At 46.9% G+C, this 14,785-nt stretch overlaps 1 non-coding gene across 1 annotated transcript; it reads left to right on the forward strand.

Moving 5' to 3' along the window:
• Positions 1–4,091: 4,091 nt before the first annotated feature.
• On the forward strand, positions 4,092–4,166 carry Trnai-uau (transfer RNA isoleucine (anticodon UAU)). Its single transcript has one exon. It is a non-coding gene; the product is annotated as a tRNA-Ile (tRNA).
• The last annotated feature ends 10,619 nt before the right edge of the window (positions 4,167–14,785 follow it).

Raw genomic sequence — 14,785 nt, forward strand, 5'->3', positions numbered from 1 at the left:
ACCGAGTTTGGTTGAAATCTGTCCACACACACAAACACACACACACACACACACATGGATAATTGGCTAGTTCAGTCCAGGCATTCGGCATGTACTTACTCCAATCTTCTGTTAGTTCCGATCTTCCTGCCTCCCTGCCCTTTCTCTCCCTCTGTCCATCTCCCAACTGTGTCCATCTCCTTCCCCCTCTCGCTGTCCTTCTCATGAAGGAGGTGTAGAATAGACATACACATATACACACATTTTCCTTTTCTATATATAAGTTTAATAGCCAAGAACCCTGCATCAGCCAGCTATGTATTTATTTTAATCTTCTATTAGCTTGAATCCGCATTCCCCTCTCTGTCCATCTCCTCCTCTTTCTGTCCACTGCATTCATCCACCACCCTCTTTCCATCACGTCATGCGGCTCTCTCTGGTCATATTCTCCTCCTCTCCCCACCCACTCTCTATCAGTCTGCTTCTCTACCCCTCCAAGTCTACCCTCTCCTCACCTAAGACCATCTCCTTGTTTCCCCACTCACTGACCATATCCTCTTCCCCCCCCCCCCTCTCCCCCTCTCCCCACTGTGTCATCCCATCCCATTCCAGGGTTTTAGGAGGTTCTGTTTACTTGTGGTCTTGCCTGCGCAGCACACATATCTAACATACTTCACCCCATACTCATACTCCATCTGTGTATCTTGCGAACTTCACCCCACAGTTTCGCTTTCACGCAGCTCAGTGTCTACAGTGTCATATCTCGTGAACTAAGTGTCGTAGAAAAATGGTTCAAATGGCTCTAAGCACTATGGGACTCAACATCTGAGGTCATCAATCCCCTAGACTTAGAAACTACTTAAACCTAAGGACATCACACACATCCATGCCCGAGGCAGGTTTCGAACCTGCGACCGCAGTTGGCGCGCAGTTCCGGACTGAAGCGCCTAGAACCCCACGTACACCGTGGCCGGCTAAGTGTCGTAGAATGATACAGTTTTGCAGATATATATGTTCAGTGGAGTATGTGAATACTTTCCGCAAAATTTGTTCCGAAAAGAGTTCATCGCAAAGGGATAATAAATGAAAACGTCGTGCAGTTGAGTCTTTCTGGGGTTTTATCCCCTGAACTATGTGTGTACTGTGATATATTTTTGCAGGTTCATTAAGCATTATATGTGAATAATGTCTACAAAACGCGTTGCAAACAGAGTTTGTAGTAAAGAAGTAATGAATAAAGAGGTCATGCCTGAAGTGCATGTTTTACTCCATGAACAGCGAAAATGTAGTGATATGTTACTTATAATCCGTCTTGATTGCAAAATTTTTTATTCATATGACCGGTTTCGGTTCATTCAGAACCATCTTCAGACCTGTAACGATAATGATACTAATTTACTATTTCACGGAAGCATATCTTTTTCATCCTATCTAATCAACATGAAATGTACCAGAACGTACCTGATATTTCAGTTACAAGAGTAACCCGCCCAAATCCAGCAACTTTCACATACTGCGTCACATAAAATTGGTTGGCAGAATGCACGTCATTTATATTAATAATAATGGATTAACTTCTATCTACAAAAATACTTAATTAAAATATGTAGATGTCAAGGTTAAAATCTGTACTTATCAAAATTAAAAAACAGTAAAATTATCATTTTTATACGAACTAAAAAACATAGGGCGATTTATATATCTATGGCGCTGGTGTGGACTTGTTTTCCTCTACGGTCTGCTTCCATGGTTCCCGCCATTTCGGTGTTGCGCCGCGATCCGCTCAGTCGTCTGACGTCCATCGCCGTGGGCAAGAGGGCCGCGCAGGAGAGCCCCGTCAACGACGCCAGGCGCTGCACGCATCTTCCAGCTTCTCCACCACGCACCATCTCTCATCCCTCGGCCTGGATCTCCACACGCAACAGTTGTCATCTTAGTAAGTCGTCATAAATACTAAAATAGGCGTTATGATTGAATTCGCTTTGCTCATTGAGGATTAAATCCGGAACTTTATTTTTGTGGGTGTATATTTCAATTTCTTCCACAATGTTAAGAAACCGTCCCTTATGAGATCTATGCAGGATGTCTAAACTGTGTTCAATGTTCGTGACTGAGTGCTTTGAGGCAGCCATATGCGCCCCCAAAAGCTGTTTTGTTTTGAGAGTAGGTGTGCTCCCTGAATTTGGTTTCAAGACAGACGGTCTTGCAGGATGTTGATTATGCAATGGCGGCCTCACGGCAAATGGCAGGGCAACAGCAGACGCCAATTCGATGGCTTGCCAGTCTGATGATCTGACAGGTGCCCACGATTTATATGCACAATGGTGGTCTTGTTGTTGACTGGTCGCCATGGGTGTTACCTAGGCCATTTTCCATAACAACGCTGAAGTGTCCCAAGTTACCATAACTTCATTGGTCGCCGACTGGACGGTTGTGCTCTAGCTCATATGCGACTGTGTAACATGATTATGCGCCAGAGTGATACAGCTTGCCCTTTATAAGTACACTACTGGCCATTAAAATTGCTACACCACGAAGATGTGCTGTAGACGCGAAATTTAACCGACAGTAAGAAGATGCTGTGATATGCAAATGATTAGCTTTTCAGATTATTCACACAAGGTTGGCGCCGGTGGCGACACCTACAACGTGCTGACATGAGGAAAGTTTCCAACCGATTTCTCATACACAAACAGCAGTTGACCGGCGTTGCCTGGTGAAACGTAGTTGTGATGCATCGTGTAAGGAGAAGGAATGCGTACCATCATGTTTCCGACTTTGATAAAGGTCAGATTTTAGCCTATCGCGATTGCGGTTTATCGTATCGCGACGTTGCTGCTCGAGTTGGTCGAGATACAATGACTTTTGCACAATATGGAATCGGTGGGTTCAGGAGAGTAATACGGAACGCCGTGCTGGATCCCAACGGCGTCGTATCACTAGCAGTCGAGATGACAGGCATCTTATCCGCATGGATGTAACGGATCCTGCAGCCACGTCTCAGTCCCTGAGTCAACAGATGGGGACGATTGCAACACAACAACCATATGCACGAACAGTTCGACGACGTTTGCAGCACGATGACTATCAGCTCGGAGACCATGGCTGCGGTTACCCCTGACGCTGAATGACAGACAGGAGCGCCTGCAATTGTGTACTCAACGATGAACCTTGGTGCACGAATGGCAAAATGTCATTTTTTCCGAAGAATCCAGGTTCTGTTTACAGCATCATGTTGGTCGCATCCGTGTTTGGCGACATCGTGGTGAACGCACATTGGAAGCGTGTATTCGTCATCGCCATATTGGCGTATCAGCCGGCGTGATGGTATGGGGTGCCATTGGTTACACGTCTCGGTCACCTCTTGTTCGCACTGACGGCAATTTGGACAGTGGACGTTACATTTCAGATGCGTTACGTCCCGTGGCTCTACCCTTCATTCGATCCCTGCGAAACCCTACATTTCAGCAGGATAATGCACCACCGCATGTTGGAGGTCCTGTACGGGCCTTTCTGGATACAGAAAATGTTCGACTGCTGCCCTGACCAGCACATTCTCTAGATCTTTCACCTTTGAAAACGTCTGGTGGCAGAGCAACTGGCTCGTCACAATACGCCAGTCACTACTCTTGATGAACTGTGGTATCGTGTTAAAGCTGCATGGGCAGCTATACCTGTACACGCCATCCAAGCTCTGTTTGACTCAATGCCGAGGCGTATCAAGGCCGTTATTACGGCCAGAGGTGCTTGTTCTGGGTACTGATTTCTCAGGACCTATGCACCCAAATTGCGTGAAAATGTAATCACAAGTCAGTTCTAGTATAATATATTTGTCGAATGAATACCCGTTTATCATCTGCATTTCATCTTGGTGTAGCAATTTTAATGGCCTGTAGTGTATATAGTTCTGGCAATACCGGCCTGGACCTTCTTCTAGTGCACGGATGCACACATACTATCCGAACGCTTACGGGACTTGGTAAGAATGTCTTCTACGGGTACTGAGTGTGTTCTGGTGGGACACTACGAATGTAGTTTGTGAACATATGTGAGAATGTGGGTCTCGCGGGAGGCGTGCGCGAGCTAGTCCCTGCAGTCGAATTATCCTCTGTGCCCTCGGTGGCTCAGATGGATAGAGTGTCTGTCATATAAGCAGGAGATCCCGGGTTCGAATCCCGGTTGGGGCACAGATTTTCACCTGTCCCCCGTTGATATATATCAACGCCTGTCAGCAGCTGAAGGTATTAATATATAATTCAAATTTATTCTCGTGATCTGCCGAACCAGAGCAAAAGGCTAACATTCTGTGACACTCAAGATGGCACGTGTTCGTGCAGCAACTTACGGTGGTGCGTCCTTTTACTGAGAAATGGCGTCTGGAGTGTCATGCACAAAGAATATGGCTACGGGTCGCAGGATGCCATTCACATGGTCACACTGATCACAGTGCCCTGGACCTGCACTGACGGGGATTTGTGGTTGTACCCGATCTCACCGCACACCGTAACCCCCTGATGTGGCGTGTATGTCTTGTGCGAAAGCAGTCACAGTGATGCCGCTCTCCCTGTCTGCAACGAACCAAAATGCGGCTGGCGTTTGCAAAAATGGTTCAAATGGCTCTGAGCACTATGGGAGTTAACTGCTGCGGTCATCAGTCCCCTAGAACTTAGAACTACTTAAACCTAACTAACCTAACGACATCACGCACATCCATGCCCGAGGCAGGATTCGAACCTGCGACCGTAGCGGTCACGCGGTTCCAGACTGTAGCGCCTAGAACCGCACGGCCACTGCGGCCGGCTGGGGTTTTCAAACAAACAGAACGTTGATTCGTCCGAAAACACTATCTGATGCCATTCTTGTCTCCAGTGATGTCGCTCCATTCACCATTGCCGTCCAGCTCTGGCGTGTTTCTGCACATTTGTCAAAGGTAGACGGAGAAGGCGAGGCGCACATAACCCATGCCGTAATAAACGGCGACGGACTATCACTCCTAGTAGTGTACGATGTGTTACATTGTTCCAAAGCCAAGAACGACACAGATGTGTTCTGCAATTAGAGTGGGGGGGGGGGGGTCTTCGTGGGAACCGCGCGACCACTACTGTCGCAAGTTCGAATCCTGCCTCGGGCGTGGATGTGTGTGATGTCCTTAGGTTAGTTAGGTTTAAGTAGTTATAAGTTCTAGGGGACAGATGACATGACCTAAGAAGCTAGTCCCATAGTGCTCAGAGCCATTTGAGCCTATCATGCCAATACAGTACCCTCTTTCAGACCCATTGATCTGATGGTATGGTTCGTGCATTGGTCTGCGAGGCATTTCGCACATTTGCTCAAGCCATACTGATCGATTACCTTCGGTTTATAGCGCCAACGACAGCTACAGGCCGGCACCGATGACCGAGCGGTTCTAGGCGCTTCAGTCCGGAACCACGCGACCACTACTGTCGCAAGTTCGAATCCTGCCTCGGGCGTGGATGTGTGTGATGCCCTTAGGTTAGTTAGGTTTAAGTAGTTATAAGTTCTAGGGGACAGATGACATGACCTAAGAAGCTAGTCCCATAGTGCTCAGAGCCATTTGAGCCTATCATGCCAATACAGTACCCTCTTTCAGACCCATTGATCTGATGGTATGGTTCGTGCATTGGTCTGCGAGGCATTTCGCACATTTGCTCAAGCCATACTGATCGATTACCTTCGGTTTATAGCGCCAACGACAGCTACAGGCCGGCACCGGTGGCCGAGCGGTTCTAGGCGCTTCAGTCCGGAACCACGCGACTGCTACGGTCGCAGGTTCGAATCTTGCTTCAGGCACGGATGCGTGTGATGTCTTTTGGTTACTTAGGTTTAAGTAGTTCTAAGTTCTAGGGAACTGACGGCCTAAGATGTGAAGTCCCATACTGCTCAGAGCAATTTGAACCATAAGAGCTGCAGGCCCATTTTACCGGCAGGTGATGTTGCGCTGCGATATGTTGACCCTGAACCCGTGGGCCGACTGTTTAAAATTCAAAAGATTTCTGCAGAACGTACTAATATGCATGTCCTGAGAGTACGAACGTCCTATCTCTAGTCGTTCAAGGTGGTTCTGTTTCTTCTGAACATTAGTGTACTTCGCATATTCGTAACTAATTCTGGTGATCGCGATTCTGGTAGGCACAGCAGTCAGCAATCAGCAAGTGAGTGTGAAACCTGCTGGCATGTGCTGGAAGTCCGTGGTCCGGTTGCTTTCCGAGAACAGCGACACGTTCCTCTGCCACCCTCCGGGGCTGAAATGAGCAATGCGGATGCTAGCAGACGGCCCCATAACGCTCCCCGCCATATTTCAGCTGGTACGTAATAGCGTGACCCACGAGGGGTGACTCGGTACGTCACGGCACGCGCGGGCTGTCCCGGCCGGGCCATTGTGAGCGCACGCCGGCCCTCCGCGGCCAGCCACAAAGACCGCGCCCGTCCAGAGCACGCGCCGTCGTTTAATATGGCAGCCGCGGCGAGCGGCGCGCGCCGGCACGCGCACTCGCAGTGATTGACGACTGCGTCGCGACGTCGGTGCAGGCCTTAAATCTGCCGCCGCCACTAAACCGCCCTCTGCTCTCGCCGTAAGGTCCAGGCGCGACCGCATGCGGGCTCTCCTACTGGTAGGGTGAACGCGGCTGCGCGACGCCTACTGCATATCCGCACTAGAGTTGGCGAAGTAGAACATCGTAAAAGAGAGCCGCACATTAAGTAGTAGAACTTTCAAAGAAGTATGGCAAGACTCGTGTAAGCTTCTGTAGTTACGAAAGGAAAGAAGCGATATTAGGGTTTAATGTCGTGTTGTTATCCAAGTCACTTGAGACGGAGCGCAGACTCGGACTGTTTTGACGGGGAGTACGAAATCGGTCCCGGCGTTTGCCTTGAGCGATTGAGGGAATTAATGGAAAATGAAAAACAGGGATTTGAACCGTCCTCCTCCCGAATGTGAGTGCAAGGTGGGTAGGAGTGAACATATCCTCTGGACTCCGAGTAGAATGTGTTAGGAGTGAACGTATCCTCAAAACTCATAGTAGTCGGATAGTGGTAGAATTGAACATACTCTCAATGTTCTTACTATAGTGTGGTAGGAGTCAATATATCCTCAAGGCTCACTGGACACAGCTGTGAGTACAGTGTGTGACTAACAGTACGAAACGTGTACAAGGATTGGCAATACTTGTCACAGCTTGCTAATATACATCCTTTGCAGTTTGCCTGAATCGCCTATCTACTCTCATATTCAGAAAAAAACAGAACACCTTGAACCACTAGAGACAGGACGTTCATATTCGCAGGACATATGCATGATATGTTCTGCAGAAAGTATTTCAGTCACATCGGTTCAGCATGTGCCTGTTGCCTAGCAGGCATAGGGTCCGCCATTGGCACCGGTAACTTGTTCCATGCGTGATGGCATCGACGCATACAAGTTGCAAATGGCGTCCTGTGGCATAGCCAACCACACTGCATTCACCTGGTTCCAAACTTCAAATTTGGAAATTTGTAGTAAGTTCCTACGGAGCCAAACTACTGAGGTCATCGGTCCCTAGGCTTACACACTATTTAATCTAACTTAAACTGACTTACGCTAAGGTCAACGTACACACACACACACACACACACACTCATTTCCCGAGGGAGGACTCGAACTTCCGACGGCGGGGATAGCCGCGCGAACCGTGGCAAGGCGACCCTGACCGCACAGCTACCCCTCGTGGCTCTAAAGTTCATCCCACACATTTTCATTGGCGACAAATCTGGTGATCAGGTGGGCCAGGGCAAAAGGATAACATCCTGTGACACCAAGACGGCACGCGTTCATGCGGGAACCTGTGATCGTGCATTTTCTTGCTGAAAAATGGCGTCTTGGGCTGTTGTGCAGAAAGGGTATGGCTACGGGTTGCAGGATGTCGTTCATGTAGGTTGCAACACCGTAAATGCAGATAAAATACCGTCTGTAGCATGCACAAAATATTTCTCCGTTCAATATTCGTTGATAAGTTATGCTGTACTGCTAATTCTGAATCTGTATAAGCTTTATTGCAGAAACTATAATTAACACATTATGGATGTAATACTGTATTTCTGAATGTATATAATTGCTTGTAATTACAATGTAAATACAGGGCTATTACAAATGACTGAAGCGATTTCATAAATTCACTGTAGCTCCATTCATTGACATATGGTCACGACACACTACAGATACGTAGAAAAACTCATAAAGTTTTGTTCGGCTGAAGCCGCACTTCAGGTTTCTGCCGCCAGAGCGCTCGAGAGCGCAGTGAGACAAAATGGCGACAGGAGCCGAGAAAGCGTATGTCGTGCTTGAAATGTACTCACATCAGTCAGTCATAACAGTCCAACGACACTTCAGGACGAAGTTCAACAAAGATCCACCAACTGATAACTCCATTCGGCGATGGTATGCGCAGTTTAAAGCTTCTGGATGCCTCTGTAAGGGGAAATCAACGGGTCGGCCTGCAGTGAGCGAAGAAACGGTTGAACGCGTGCGAAAAAAAAAAACGTTACAGGACACGTGTATCTGGACATGCTGGAGACCGACAGCGCCGACTTCATCTTTCAACAGGATGGTGCTCCACTGCACTTCCATCACGATGTTCGACATTTCTTAAACAGGAGATTGGAAAACCGATGGATCGGTCGTGGTGGAGATCATGATCAGCAATTCATGTCATGGCTTCCACGCTCTCCCGACTTAACCCCATGCGATTTCTTTCTGTGGGGTTATGTGAAAGATTCAGTGTTTAAACCTCCTCTACCAAGAAACGTGCCAGAACTGCGAGCTCGCATCAGCGATGCTTTCGAACTCATTGATGGGGACATGCTGCGCCGAGTGTGGGAGGAACTTGATTATCGGCTTGATGTCTGCCGAATCACTAAAGGGGCACATATCGAACATTTGTGAATGCCTAAAAAAACTTTTTGAGTTTTTTTATGTGTGTGCAAAGCATTGTGAAAATATCTCAAATAATAAAGTTATTGTAGAGCTGTGAAATCGCTTCAATCATTTGTAAAAACCCTGTATTGTAAATTGCTGGGTAATAGCCAAGGGAACTTCACTGATGTGTATCGATAGCAACGAAGAAATGGCAGTAGCTGTGCCGTTATTTATCTTTGCGTTTGGTGAGTCTCTATCGTGCTGCGAGCAGAGGAAGCAGAGCAGCTTGAGTCACGAAAGAGTGCGGAAGTGTTTGTTGATCGCTCCCGCAGACGCAGTGTGCAGCTATGATCGCGCCAGTCTAGGCGCACCTACTTCAAATCGTTCAAATGGCTCTAAGCACTATGGGACTTAACATCTGACGTCATCAGACCCCTAGAACTTAGAACTACTTAAACCTAACTAACCTAAGGACATCACACACATCCACGCCCGAGGCAGGTTCGAACCTGCGACCGTAGCGGTTGCGCGGTTCCAGACTGTACCGCCTACTTCGTTAACCTGCGAGTATTGAGAGCACGGTAGGGATGAACGTGCAGAGCAATTCTGTCCCAAAATTATGCCTCGATCTGGAGACGACAAGTGATTCTCAACCAGCAGTGGCAACAGCAGCAGCTACATTCTTCGTCGACTGTTCAGTTACAACAATGTAAGACTGTTAACTGACAAGTATAGCTAATACTGAACAGGCGTTACCTAGTATCATTTCTTCCACGAACTTTGACTACCTTCCTTCAATAATACCCTGCAATAGTTAAAATTTGTAGGGCACTTGTGCTGTCATTGCCCTCAGACATTATTACCAAGCAGAGTAAATTTCCTTTCCATGCAGTCATCGAGTATCGTGAAAATCTGAAAATTGTAGTTGGGAGCTCCAACTGAAGGGGCGTAATGGGCCCTTTAGGAATATGGCTGCCAGTGTGCACTCCGTGTTCATACCGGGGAGAGTCATTCTGGATGTGGAAAGGGTGCTTCCGGATGCCATGACGAGTACGGGGTGCAGCCAACCATGTCGGTACCAGTTACGTGTGTCGCTTTAGATCGGAGGAGATTCTCTCTGGTTACGGGCAGCTATTGGGAATGGTAAAGACTGCCAGTCTTGCTTGAAAGATTAAGGCGGAGCTCACCATCTGCAGCATCGTCGACAGGACCGACTGTGGTCCTTTGGTGCAGAGCCGAGTGGAGGGTCTGAATCAGGCGGTTCTGTGACCGTGTAGGCTGCAGATTCCTTGACTTGCGCCATCGGGTGGTAGGTTTCCGGGTTCCGCTTAATAGGTCAGGAGTCCACTACACACAGAAAGCAGCTACACGGGTAGCGGGGCTATGTAGAGGGGACTGTTTTTTTTTTTTTTTTTTTAGGTTAGAGGTTCTCAGGAAACCATAGAAAGGGCGTCCGTCTAAAAGGGGGCAGGTAAAACACAGTAAGGTAGTCGTAGAAACGACCAGTAGCTGTGACGGGAAATAACCAGAGCTCCAAGCCCTAATAGAAATCGCAGAAAGCTGGCTAAAGCAGGAAATAAGTTCATCCGAAATTTTTTCAAACGACCTAACAGTGTTCAGAAAGGATAGATTAAATACAATTGGTGGTGGAGTATGTTTTGCTATCAGAAGTAGTTTATCTTGTAATAAAATTGAATTACATAGTTTCTGCGAAATGGTATGGGTACAGGTTGGACTTGACAATCGGACTGAACTATTAATTATTGGATCGTTTCACCGACCCCCCCCCCCCCCCCCCCTCCGACTCAGAATATGAAGTTCCTGAGCAGTTCAAGGAAAACCTGAGTCTCATTTCAAATATGTACCCTACTCATCGGTGGCGACTTCAACCTACCCCAGACATGCTGGAAAAATTATACGTTCATAGCCGGTGGCAGCCATAAAGCCTCATCCGAAATTGTACTGAATGATTTTCAGAAATTTTTTTTAAACAATAAGTTCATGAGACCACTCGAAGTGTAAATGATTGCGAAATCATACTTGACCTCTTAGCAACAAACAGTTCTGGACAAATATGTAGTATCATGACGAATACATGGATCAGCGACCACAAGACAGATATGGTGCTAGGCTGAATACCGTAACACGCATAACCATCAAAAAGAAACGCAAAGTACATCTATTTAAAAAAGCTGATAAAAATAAATGCAGACAGTTATTATCGACGGCAACTGAGAGATATATACCACATAAATTAATAAGCGATAGTCCACATCCCCCACGGTACACAAAACGGGTCAGATCGCCTTTGCAGAAGCGACGAAAAAAGCAAGCCAAATTTAAAAGAACGAAAAATCCCCAAGATTGGCAAAGTTTTGCAGTAGCTCGAAATGCAGCGCGTACTTCAATGCGAGATGCTTCTAATAATTTCCACAACGAAACTCTGTCTCAGAATCTGGCAGAAAACCCAAAGAGATTCTGGTCATACATAACACTAGTCGCAAGACGCAATCAATACCTTCACTGCACAATAATAGCAGTGAAGTCACTGATGAAAGTGTCAATAAAGTAGAGTTATTAATCACGGCTTTCCGAAACTCCTTCACCAAAGAAGACGAAATAAGTATTCCTGAATTACAATCAAGCACAACTGCGAAGATGAGAAACATAGTAGTAGATATCGTCGGTGTAGCAAAGCAGCTTAAATCACTTAATAATGGCAAGGCCTCCGGTCCAGATTGCATACCAGCCAGGTTCCTCTCAGAGTATGCTGATAAAATAGCTCCGTATTTAGCAATTATATACAATCGCTCGCTAAGAGAACCGCTCGGCCACTCTGGTCGACCAACAGCGTCAGTCACAGATAAAATTTTATGCGTCGAACAGCAAGAGTAAAGTAAAGGAGCATAGATCAGCGAAATCTCAGTGTTTACGAAGTACGTTGTCTATTATTATGAGTGGCATGTGTTGAATGCCGGGTTCAAAATTGGTTCAAATGGCTCCGAGCACTATGGGACTTAACTTCTAAGGTCAGCAGTCCCATAGAACTTAGAACTACTTAAACCTAACTAAAGGACATCACACACATCCATGTCCGAGGCAGGATTCGAACCTGCGACCGTAGCGGTCGCGTGGTTCCAGACTGTAGCACCTAGAACCGCTCGGCCACCCCGGCCGGCTGAATGCCAGGCAATGAACGTTTAGAACAATATTTCGTTTCAGAGTGCAGACGTGAAATGAGGGGTTGCTATTATTTGTCCAGCTGGAATTCCTCGTCCCTGTTGAGCAGATGGTCTGCTAATTACATCTCCCCAGCTGTCCTGATCACCGAATATCAGTAGCATGAGGTAGTGGCCAGCATCTGGACATATGTTGATGAAGCATTCATAGATTGACCCCATGACGAGAACCAATTGTTCGAGTTTCTCGGGTATCTAAACTCCATTCATGAAAATATCAGATCTACAGTGGAACCGGAAGTGAAAGGCTTTCAACCGCTTCTCGATGTATTAGTTCTTCGTGAGAGAGATGGGTTTTAGGACGTAGCTTTTACCATAAGCCCACTCAGGCCGATTTATTCTTGCAGGCGTCTAGCTGCCACCATCTTCACGAACTGTGAATGTGCTTAAACCTTTAGTACAAAGGGCTCATGAAGTGTCCAACACCGATAGTCTACAGAGTGAAAGTAGTACACTTCGAAGAAAGGTTCCATAAAAATGGATATACCAACCGCAAATGAAGTGAGCTCTGCAAATGAAAATACCAGACGAACCAAATAAAAAAGAGTAAGAAGAAAGATGTAAAGCATATGGCATCGCCTCCGTACGTGGAAAATATTTCTGCAAAAACTGCAAGAATAACGAAGAAGCATCAAATGAATCTGTTCTTCCACCCGACTAGACGGCAGTTCTTCTGTGATCTCTGAAGGATGATCCGCTATTACGAAAGGCGGGTATATATGAAATTCTGTGTGAGCGTGGGAAAACTTACATAGGACAAATAATACGAACTGTACAAGAACGTAGTACTGAGCACCTGTCTTCTTCACCCTAATAAATCTGTCATGGCTGAGCGTTGTATTCTCACTGGCCACTTCATGGACTACGGGAAAATTAATATAATGGCCAGAGCCTCATGCTACTGGAATTCTGTGGTCAACATGGCAGTGGAAATACAATTAGGAGACACCTTATTCATCAGCGACGAAGGCCAGCAGCACGACCAATCATGGAAATGCCTCCTTACACGTTTACTTGCAGGCGTCCAGCTGCCGCCAACCTTCGCAGACTATCTATGGCTGACGCTCTTGTTACCATGTTTGTTACCAACAATTTTACCTCTTAGGCATGCGCGTTTACTCCACTGTTTGTAAAGCGACCCACCTTCAGAATGGCTGAAACGTTGTGAGCCGAAATATCGGATCATGAATTAATATCATGCAGTGTTCGATCCGCCGGGAAAATGTCAAGAGGCATATAGGTGAGATACGTTGAAAAGGTTATGTTTTCAGGATATCTTCCCTTTTGTTGTTCCATTGCGCTACAAGAGAGCTTCTGGTCAGCACAGTATATATGGTAAAAGTAAGTCAGATTACGCCGTTCACTTTTGGGTCAGACTCCAGTTCAGGGCATTAAAACCATGATCATAGTATATTACAAACTCACTGGTTGCTCCAGACGGGCTCTACGGGAGACATTAGTGTCGTTATTGCTGCAATGAGTAGTCGCCACTAGCTTACCCTAAGAGTAATAGTGATGTCCACCTATTTGTGTGCAGTACTTTATTTATTTACGCTCAGGGTCAACTTTCAGTCTGCACCAGTCATCGGCCTTGCGTAGATCTTTCTGCATTTTGGAACAGTAGTCTGTCGCTGAAGTAGGGTAACCCTTAGTGGCGTAGCGTTGGAAGGAATTTCGACCTGGCTGTGATTTCATTATAATGTTTTCCATACCAAAATTTTGTTTTTGTGCTTCTGTAAATCGTACATTCAGGGGATTGGATTTGCAAATTACACATGACTGCACGGGTTTCACTACAAAACAGCAGATGCAACTGGTAATACGATTATCGTATTATATGGTACTAGTGGTACGCAATTGTAATATTTCTCTTACGTCACGTTCTAGGTACCGAAATGTCGAGACAGAAATAGATAGTTCCTAGAGGCGAAGATTTCATACCGCGAGGTTTGGGTTAAGATATGAAGCCTCCTGCCATAGAAGGTGGAGGCTCTCCCAGTATCACAGTCGGAGGGGAGATCCGCGATATGAGCAGCAGGGGGCGGCCAGGTTCCACACAGTCCACAGGACGCAATGCTCGGGAATTGCTGGGCTCGCGTTGTGTTTATGGCCGGCCTCCGTGAATTATTCATGACTGGAGTCCACTAACGAGCGCCGAATAGTCAGTCACCCTGCCCGCACGCCTTCGCTCCTCCGGCTATACGCTGCCTAGCGCAGTGTGTTGCGCGCGTCTCCCGGCAACAGGGAGATGACACGGACGTACTTCGGGGGGGGGGGGGGGGGGAGGAGGAGAGGGAGGGGCGGATTTAGTGCTCTGTGAGACCGGGGTTCGCCGTCATCGCTCACATCTCCGCCCACGGACATCGCAGAATCAACAGAGATTACACAGAATGACAACGGATATGCACAGCGCTCTAAGACATTGAACGCCTATCACACCGTCAATATTCGAACTGGAAGGTTCATTGAACTTCCTGAACGTGGTTTGCTATGAAAATCATCCAGAATTGTTGTCCGCGGACCCCTTGTAACGCCACCTGACCTGAATAAGAATATTCATAATCTGGCAGAACTCCCAAGCGAAAACAAGAGCTATTCTGAAATTTTCGTTTTGAAAGCTGACTACAAATACGACAGAGAAATATGTCACTTTGTG

Source organism: Schistocerca nitens, chromosome 1 (assembly GCF_023898315.1).
Source record: "Schistocerca nitens isolate TAMUIC-IGC-003100 chromosome 1, iqSchNite1.1, whole genome shotgun sequence".
Taxonomy (NCBI): domain Eukaryota; kingdom Metazoa; phylum Arthropoda; class Insecta; order Orthoptera; family Acrididae; genus Schistocerca; species Schistocerca nitens.